The sequence below is a fragment of the Pezoporus occidentalis genome, unplaced genomic scaffold (genome assembly GCF_034315485.1).
Source record: "Pezoporus occidentalis ecotype Australia unplaced genomic scaffold, CSIRO_AGI_Poc_V1 ctg121, whole genome shotgun sequence".
In the NCBI taxonomy this organism is placed as follows: Eukaryota; Metazoa; Chordata; class Aves; order Psittaciformes; family Psittacidae; genus Pezoporus; species Pezoporus occidentalis.
Window position 1 is genome coordinate 2135958 of NW_026913006.1, and position 8572 is coordinate 2144529.

At 43.2% G+C, this 8572-nt stretch overlaps 1 long non-coding RNA gene across 1 annotated transcript; it reads left to right on the forward strand.

Annotated features, from left to right (window-relative positions):
• Nucleotides 1-259: 259 nt before the first annotated feature.
• On the forward strand, nucleotides 260-6935 carry LOC134157835 (uncharacterized). Its single transcript, XR_009962485.1, has 3 exons — nucleotides 260-339; nucleotides 2285-2408; nucleotides 6760-6935. It is a non-coding gene; the product is annotated as an uncharacterized LOC134157835 (long non-coding RNA).
• The last annotated feature ends 1637 nt before the right edge of the window (nucleotides 6936-8572 follow it).

The following is an 8572-nucleotide window of genomic DNA, read 5'->3' on the forward strand; positions in this document are numbered from 1 at the left end:
ACTTGATCAGATGTCTTGAGTTGTACGTGTATTAACTACAGTATATGTTACATGTGCTTTGTAAAATAAAAAAATCCATTAGCTTTGGACTTGATGATCTTAAAGGTCTTTTCCAACCTAGCTGATTCTATGATTCCATGAAATTAGCCTTTGTGCTGACAGGATACAGTGTAAACAGTTCCAAAGGTATGGGGGGCTGTATTGAAAGTTTTCCTTATTGTTACCTTTAATTTGTCTTGTAAGGTTACCTACTGCCCTGATAATATCATTGAAAAAAGGAAAGACAATAAAAACACAGGAAATGGAAGGAGCTTCCCGATTAAAAAGCTGCAGCGACATGTGAGCATTAAAATGTTTTCCTCTTTTTTTTTTTTTCTTTTTCCTTTCCCCTCTCTGTTGAATGGACTCGCTAAGCTAGTTGGCTTTCCCAACTGAAAAGGTGAGATATTAGCAGCAAATCTACTGACGAGGGGTTCACAGCTTGAGTTATCTGTATGTGTGTGCTTGTAGAAAATAAGGAATTAATTCCAAAGCTACAGGAGTTTGTCTACATGATCACGTCAGTTAGTTTCTATAAAGCAAGACTTCAGGTTTATGAATGCAACAAGAGTTTAAGTCAGTCAGAAAAAAACATTTTAGGATTTTATGCATCTAAACAAAGATGGAAACTTTGCTCAGACAGCAGTAGACACCCACTTCAGATATAAAAAAAGCCTTTAAGGAGAGGCTCTATTAATAAGGATTCTTCTGTATATGTTGCAAAAGAGCAGTTGGATGAAATTCTGTTACCTGCTTTATACAAATCAGACCATATTCTTGTAATTTGACTGTAAAATGACTTGATATATTTCTTGGGTAACTCTGTTGTCTTTGTTCGGTAACTCCCTGTTTTAAACAACAGGAGTTGTTTAGAAGTTACTAGGGATTTGTTCACCAGAATACAGAAATGCTGGTCTCTGAAAGCCGCAGCTCCCTTGAGCAGACCACTGTTAAGAAGACATGGCCTAGAATAAACTTCATGCCTAATGAATAAGCATGGATGAGGGACCATGAATTTCACCTGTGATTCCTGTCTGTAGCACCTGGATGGGTGTTGGGCAGATTGAATCCCTAGCAACACATAAGCTTATGCTTGCTTAGAGGTTCATGCATGTATTGAAGGTAATGGATTATAGACACCTTTCCTTAATGTTTATGTTGTTTTGTTGGGCTTATACCCAGATCTTAGTGTAATTCAAACATCTTACTTTTTGTTTAAGGTATGAAGCAAATGCATTGTGAAACTGATGTATTTCCAAATAATTTTGTTGTCAGGCAATTAAAATATCATGTGCTATAAACATCTCTAAGATGCTATGGATGGGAAGGTTGCCAGTTTCACAAGTCACATTGCTTTCAAAAGTACAATGAACGTACAGTACTCTGAACAGTCTGGAAAGAAAAGTCATTTTCCAGCTCTTAAAAATCTTTTTTTAGCTTTTTGCAGTGCTCTGAAGTCAAATTATGATGATTTTAAAGAGAGAACCATTAATTGCCAATGAATTGTCAGTTCTGGTGCATTTAAATTATGAACAGCATGGTTTGGTCCATGCTTAGTATCTTAATTGCGTCTATGAAATGCTTTGAAAGTAAAGCTAGCCAGAAAATCTGTGCTGCTTATATGAAAAAATAAATCAATTTGCTTTATCATGTTATAAAAAAAAATTACACCTACTTACTCCACTGTTGGTGTTTCTGGCTAAGAATATGACTGTGTAGATGGGGAATTTAAAGTGTGGTCTGCTGGATTTGACTCTTTTGACATGGTTAGATGCCAGATTATTTGCATTCACTTTGAAAATTGCATCTGTCATGGGGCTGATCATAGCATCATAGAATCACAGATAGGTTTGGGTTGGAAGGGACCTTAAGGATCATCCAATTCCAACCCCCTGCAATGGGCAGGGACACCTTCCACTAGACCAGGTTGCTCCAAGCCCTCTCCAAGCTGGCCTTGAACATTGCCAGGGATGGCACAGCCACAATGTATATAAATCAATATACACATATATAATATAAATCAACCTACATGTTCTGCTATGTTTTACGTAGTACTGCTGATTGCTTATCAAATTGATTTCAATTTCTAACAAGCTGAAAAGCAGCTCTTGAAGCAATTTGTTAGCTTTAACAGGAAGTATTGTGAACCTGATGCCTTAGAAATGTAGTTAGAAGTGTGAATGTAATATGATTTACTTCTAACGTACTGATTATTGTTGATCTGTGTCTGTTGACTTAATTGCAGGATGAAGATGGGAGTGTTGTGCCTGGTTGTGTCTCTTGTGAGCATTCAGAGGAGCAAAGTCTCCATGTGAGAGAGCCAGGTCCTGTTCCCTGTGCTGCCAGTGCCTTCTGGTGTGCTTTCAGAGGTATTATTCAACAAGGTTCACTCAGGGAAACATCCTAAGCTAATTAAAATGAATGTTGCAGACTCAGTGTAATATACTTAAAAGAAATAACATTTTAGAGCCTGTACTTGTTATCTAAAAATAAGAAAAAACAATGTGGCAACGTTAATGAGCCGTCCCAAAGTAATAAAAGCTTCTTTAGTCCATTGTTGCTCTTTAGGAACAAGATTTCTGATGAGGAAACCTCAGAGGACTGGGAACAATTGGAAAACTTTATCTGAACAATTAAGATTAGCTTGAGTGATATAATTATTTAGGAAGTAGTGGGCCATGTGTGCTGAGCACTGATGTGCTAAACACACACATTGGATAGAATCATAGAATAGTTAGGGTTGGAAAGGACCTTAAGATCATGTACTTCCAACCCCCCCTGCCATAGGCAGGGATACCGCATACTAAATGATGCCACCCAAGGCTTTGTCCAACCTGGCCTTGAACACCGCCAGGAATGGAGCATTCACAGCTTCCCTGGGCAACCCATTCCAGTGCCTCACCACTCTAACAGGAAAGAATTTCTTCCTTATATCCAACCTAAACTTCCCCCGTTTAAATTTGAACCCGTTACCCCTTGTCCTATCACTACAGTCCCTAATGAAGAGTCCCTCTCCAGCACCCTTGTAGGCCCCGTTCAGATACTGGAAGGCTGCTATGAGGTCTCCACGCAGCCTTATCTTCTCCAAGCTGAACAGCCCCAACTTCCTCAGCCTGTCTTTATACAGGAGGTGCTCCAGTCCCCTGATCATCCTCATGGCCCTCCTCTGGACTTGTTCCAGCAGTTCCATGTCCTTTTTATGTTGAGGACACCAGAACTGCACACAATACTCCAGGTGAGGTCTCATGAGAGCAGAGTAGAGGGGCAGGATCACCTCCTTCGACCTGCTGGTCCCGCTCCTTTTGATGCAGCCCAGGATACGGTTGGCTTTCTGGGCTGTGAGCGCACACTGAAGCCGGCTCATGTTCATTTTCTCATCAACCAACACCCCCAAGTCCTCCTCCTCAGGGCTGCTCTGAATCTCTTCTCTGCCCAACCTGTAGCTGTGCCTGGGATTGCTCCAACCCAGGTGTAGGACCTTGCACTTGGCATGGTTAAACTTCATGAGGTTGGCATCAGCCCACCTCACAAGCGTGTCAAGGTCCCTCTGGATGGCATTCCTTCCCTCCAGGGTATCAACTGAACCGCACAGCTTGGTGTCATCGGCAAACTTGCTGAGGGCGCACTCAACCCCACTGTCTATGTCAGCAACAAAGATGTTGAACAAGACCGGTCCCAGCACTGATCCCTGAGGGACACCACTTGTTACTGGTCTCCAGCCGGACATTGAGCCATTGACCACAACTCCTTGCATGCAGCCATCCAGCCAGTTCTTTATCCACCGAGTGGTCCACCTATCAAATTGATGTCTCTCCAATTTAGAGACAAGGATGTTGTGTGGGACAGTGCCAAACGCTTTGCACAAGTCCAGGTAGATGACATCAACTGCTCTACCCCTGTCCATCAGTTCTGTAGCCCCATCATAGAAGGCCACCAAATTGGTCAGGCAGGATTTCCCCTTAGTGAAGCCATGCTGGCTGTCACCGAGCACCTTGTTTTTCATGTGCCTTAGCATGCCTTCCAGGAGAACCTGCTCCAAGATTTTGCCAGGCACAGAGGTGAGACTGACTGGTCTGTAGTTCCCTGGATCATCCATTTTCCCCTTTTGAAAATGGGGGTTATATTTCTCTTTTTCCAGTCATCGGGAACTTCACCTGACTGCCATGAGTTTTCAAATATGATGGACAGTGCCTTAGCAACTTCATTCGCCAACTCCTTCAGGACCCGCAAATGGATTTCATCAGGTCCCATGGACTTGTGCATGTTCAGGTTTTTAGAATGGTCTCAAACCAGATCCTCTCCTACAGTGGGCCTAAGGTCTTCATTTTCACAGTCCCTGTGTCTGCCTTCCAAGACTTGGGTGGTTTGGTCAGAGCCTTTGCCAGTGAAGACCGAGGCAAAGAAGTCTTTAAGAACCTCAGCCTTCTTCCAATCCAGGGTAGCCAGTTCTCCTGAGAGCTTCTGAAGGGGGCCTACATTGTCCTTAGTCTGTCTTTTATTCGCTACGTACCTATAGAATCCCTCCCTGTTATCTTTCACACCCCTAGCCAAGTTTAATTCTGACTGGGCCTTAGCTTTCCTAACTTGGTCCCTGGCTTCCCAGACAACCTCCCTGTACTCTTCCCAGGCCACCTGTCCTTGCTTCCACCTTTTATAAGCCTCTTTTTTTCCTTCAAATTTTCCTCAGGAGCTCCTTATCCACCCAAGGAGGTCTTGTGGCCCTCCTGCTGCACTTCCTTCTAGTTGGCATGCAACACTCCTGAGCTTGTAGCAGGTGATTCTTGAATATCAACCAACAGTCTTGGGCCTCCCTGCCCTCTAGGGCTATATCCCATGGAAACCTTACTAAGCAGGTTCCTGAAGAGGCCAAAGTCTGCTCTCTTGAAGTCCAGGGCAATGGGCTTGCTGTACGCTCTTCTCACCATCCTGAGGATCTCAAATTCGACCATCTCATGATCGCTACAATCAAGGCTGCCCTGGAGCATCACATTTCCAACCAGCCCTTCCCTGTTGGTGAGCACGAGGTCAAGCATGGCACCTCTCCTTGTCGGCTCCTCTACTACTTGCAGAAGGAAGTTGTCTTCCACACAATCGTGGATCTTCCTGGATTGCTTGTGCCGGCCCGTACCATCTCTCCAACAGAGATCAGGGTGACTGAAGTTCCCCATGAGAACAAGGGCCTGTGAGTGTGAGGCTGTTCCTATCTCTCTATAGAGTGCTTCATCCACAGAGTCCTCTTGGTCAGGCGGTCTGTAACAGATCCCCACAGTAATGTCTCCCAGAGCTGTTCTCCCTTTAACCCTGACCCACAAACTCTCCGTTGACTGCTCACCTGTCCCCAGACAGAGTTCCATACTCTCCAGCCTATCCCTAACATAAAGGGCAACTCCCCCTCCCTGCTTGCCAGGCCTGTCTTTTCTAAAGAGCCTGTAACCTTCCATTCCAACACTCCAGTCATAGGAGCCATCCCACCATGTTTCTGTGATGCCTATTATATCATACCCCCGTAGACGTGCACACATCTCTAATTCCTCTTGTTTGTTCCCCATGCTATGTGCGTTTGCATAGAGGCATCTGAGCTGCGCTCCAAATGGAGCCGGCTCATTGGCTGGTGTGGCTGGAATATCTCTACATTGCTCCAAGCATTTATTATAGGTGCTGGCAACTGATTGGGTGTGTTGGGATGGAATGACGCCCCCCTCCCCTAGCGCATCTAGTTTAAAGCCTCCTTGTCCGGTTTGGCAAGCCTTCTACCAAAACTGCTCTTCCCTAGACCAGCTCCACCAGCCCCCAGTAGACCTGGCCTACTAACTTGGGATCATGCGCTCTAATCCAGTCTACTGGAAGATGTCTCAGTGTAGAAAGGTTGTGTTAACTAACCTCTTGTGTTACACTCCTTCAGCAGTGGGAAAGGACCACTACTGTGAGGAGTTATTCAACACTGGTGCTGCATTGCACATCAGGAGTGGTGTTGGGAGAAGTGGTGCATGCTGAAGGTGTTACTGTATTCTAACTTGCATTATTTTGGAAACTTCATACTTAATTTGGAAATTGCATCTGGAAAAAGAAGACAATTAGTTCTTTTCTGAGGCTTAGTGATGTGGTATATAAATATGACTGAAGGAATGGCATGAGATTTTACCGCAAGTGCTGAGGGAGTCATAGATGGACATTAGCAAAAGAACAGGAGGAATGAATGGGGATATGCACCAAGCGTTTATTCTCTTTGAAAGATGATCTCCCTGCCTGGAGACTTAGAGTTACTAAATAGTTAATGGTTGCAGATAGGATAGACGGCCTCAAGATTGATGGCTGACTGTTGTTCTTCTAGGTTTTTAATCCAGGCTTCTGCTGGAATGCAAAATTCCTAGCTTGAGATCATTTACACAAGGACAGTAAGAGGAAAGAGGCAGTTGCAGTATTTGTCTGCTTCTCAATCTACCCAAGATGTAAAACTGTTTTTGCTTGCAGTGACATGCCTGTTGATGCCAGGCCATGTAACACTTTCTTATTACAACCCTTTGCTTTCAGTTAAAAGTAAAAATCTTCCCTAATACACTGCTTATTTCTTGCACTGAATTATAGTTGTGTTGTCTACACAGATAACTCCTGAGGACTTGGGAGGTCACTGTGGCAAAGCAGAAAGTGCCTGAGTCACTTAGGGTGGGCAGCATGCCAGTAGCTGTGCTCTTAATCTAAATTCATTTCATCCCTCTGCAGAAATACCAGAATACACCCAGCATACAACAGGGGACAAAAGAGTTATACAATAAGCAGAGATGGGCCTGAATCAGTCTGAACTAGGAGGTACTTTCCTGTGAGTGCATGCCTGAAACATCCAGCTTGTCTTCACTGGTGTTAATAGACCAGAGGCTGGCACAGGGTATGGAGCACGGGGTCAGGTAAGTAATCTAAACTTTGAAGTGTGACTCCAAACTGCAAGACATACATAGATAATGACTATGAAGCAGTTGTCTCAAGTGTAAAGGGTTCTTTACAATAACACCTGCTAAACTTCCTTTGATTTTCCATTAACAAAATACCAGCAGAGAGGCATGAGTACGGAAGGCTGAGAAAAAGAGAGCTCTATAACATTTTAAGGGTAGTTTTTAAAAATGGTAACTCTAAAAGAATGTGTGCTATTGTTTTGATTTGTTTTTAGCTTCTGATCATTCCTGTAATACACAGAGCATGAAAATGGGATAAATATTCTGTGCCCAACTACATACATTAGACTTTGAAAGTGTGGCTTAGAGTGCTCCTTTGCTCATTGGATGTCATTCTGTGAAGGATAAGCAAGAACTTCTGCTCAGGTCAAGGGTGACACAGCAGACTGCAGACAGTTGGTGCTGATTACATTAATTAAGATGACCTGAATTGGCAATAGGTAAAAGTAGGATTGAGTTTCCATATGCAAAGTAAACATATGAATGGATTCCTGCCAGTGCTAGAAGATAATTGATAATTGAATTAGAAATGGGAGCTAGATTAACTGATTACTAGATTAGCTATAAATTCTTAAATAATGGGTCAGTTTTGGTTAAAATGCATAAGAATGCTGAATATAGAATCATAGAATGCTTTAGGTTAGAAGGGACTCCAAAGATCATCCAGCCCCAATTTTAAATCAAAGTTTCCATCCAAATATCATGTGCTGTGACTTCCTACACTTCTGTAGTGAAGCAGCTATGGTGAAAATTCTGTACAAGCGGAGAACTGAACTTTTAAAGGTGAAACTTGAAGAAATATTTAAATCTTTGTTACTTATTTCTGGTTACTGAAGAATTCTCTAATACACCAGATAGTCTTCATACTTCCCCCCCCCCCCAGTTATGCCTCTATAAATCACCAGAATATGGGCTGTGGAGCATGTAGCAATTGCACCTGTGATGCGTGCGGCTTTGGGAGTTATCCCTACCTCCTCTTGGAAATAAATACCACAGCCTGCTTTCCCTGCCCTCTCTGCCCCACAGAGGTTCCTTAACTCCTGAATTTTAGCAATGAGACAGGACATCCTGTGTCATTTCACTAAGTCCATATGGGTCTCAAGTGCTTTTCCCAAGGTGAGGATTAGAGAACATTAAATGCTGCTTGATGGAGAGAAGAAATCTTGTGTAATGCTTTTGTTCTGCTAACATCAATGTGAAGAGCTGCCTGGGAGTTTTGGAATGGAATCTGTCATTGTTGTAATCCTGTTCTGGAAAATCGTGATGGAGACAGCACAGGGAGTGATGTCAGTGGCTGGCTGACACAGTCAATGTCCACAGCAAACTCATTTCCTTACCAAACTTCCCTTTGTCTCTGACATTTAAGTGCCCAATTGGCAAGCTTATTCGTGGTGTTTTTTTATGTTTGTTTCTTTTTGCCTTTCCCAGCTGTGTTAAAATTCAAAACACAGGTATGTGAGAGAGGTTCATACAGAGGAGGGTCTGTTCAATGCTCTCTGCAGACTTCAGAGGAATTTTTGTGTACTCTGCCTTCAGCGTCATATGCAGGAACTTCTTTATGTCCATAAACAAACCTTCTGTGTATT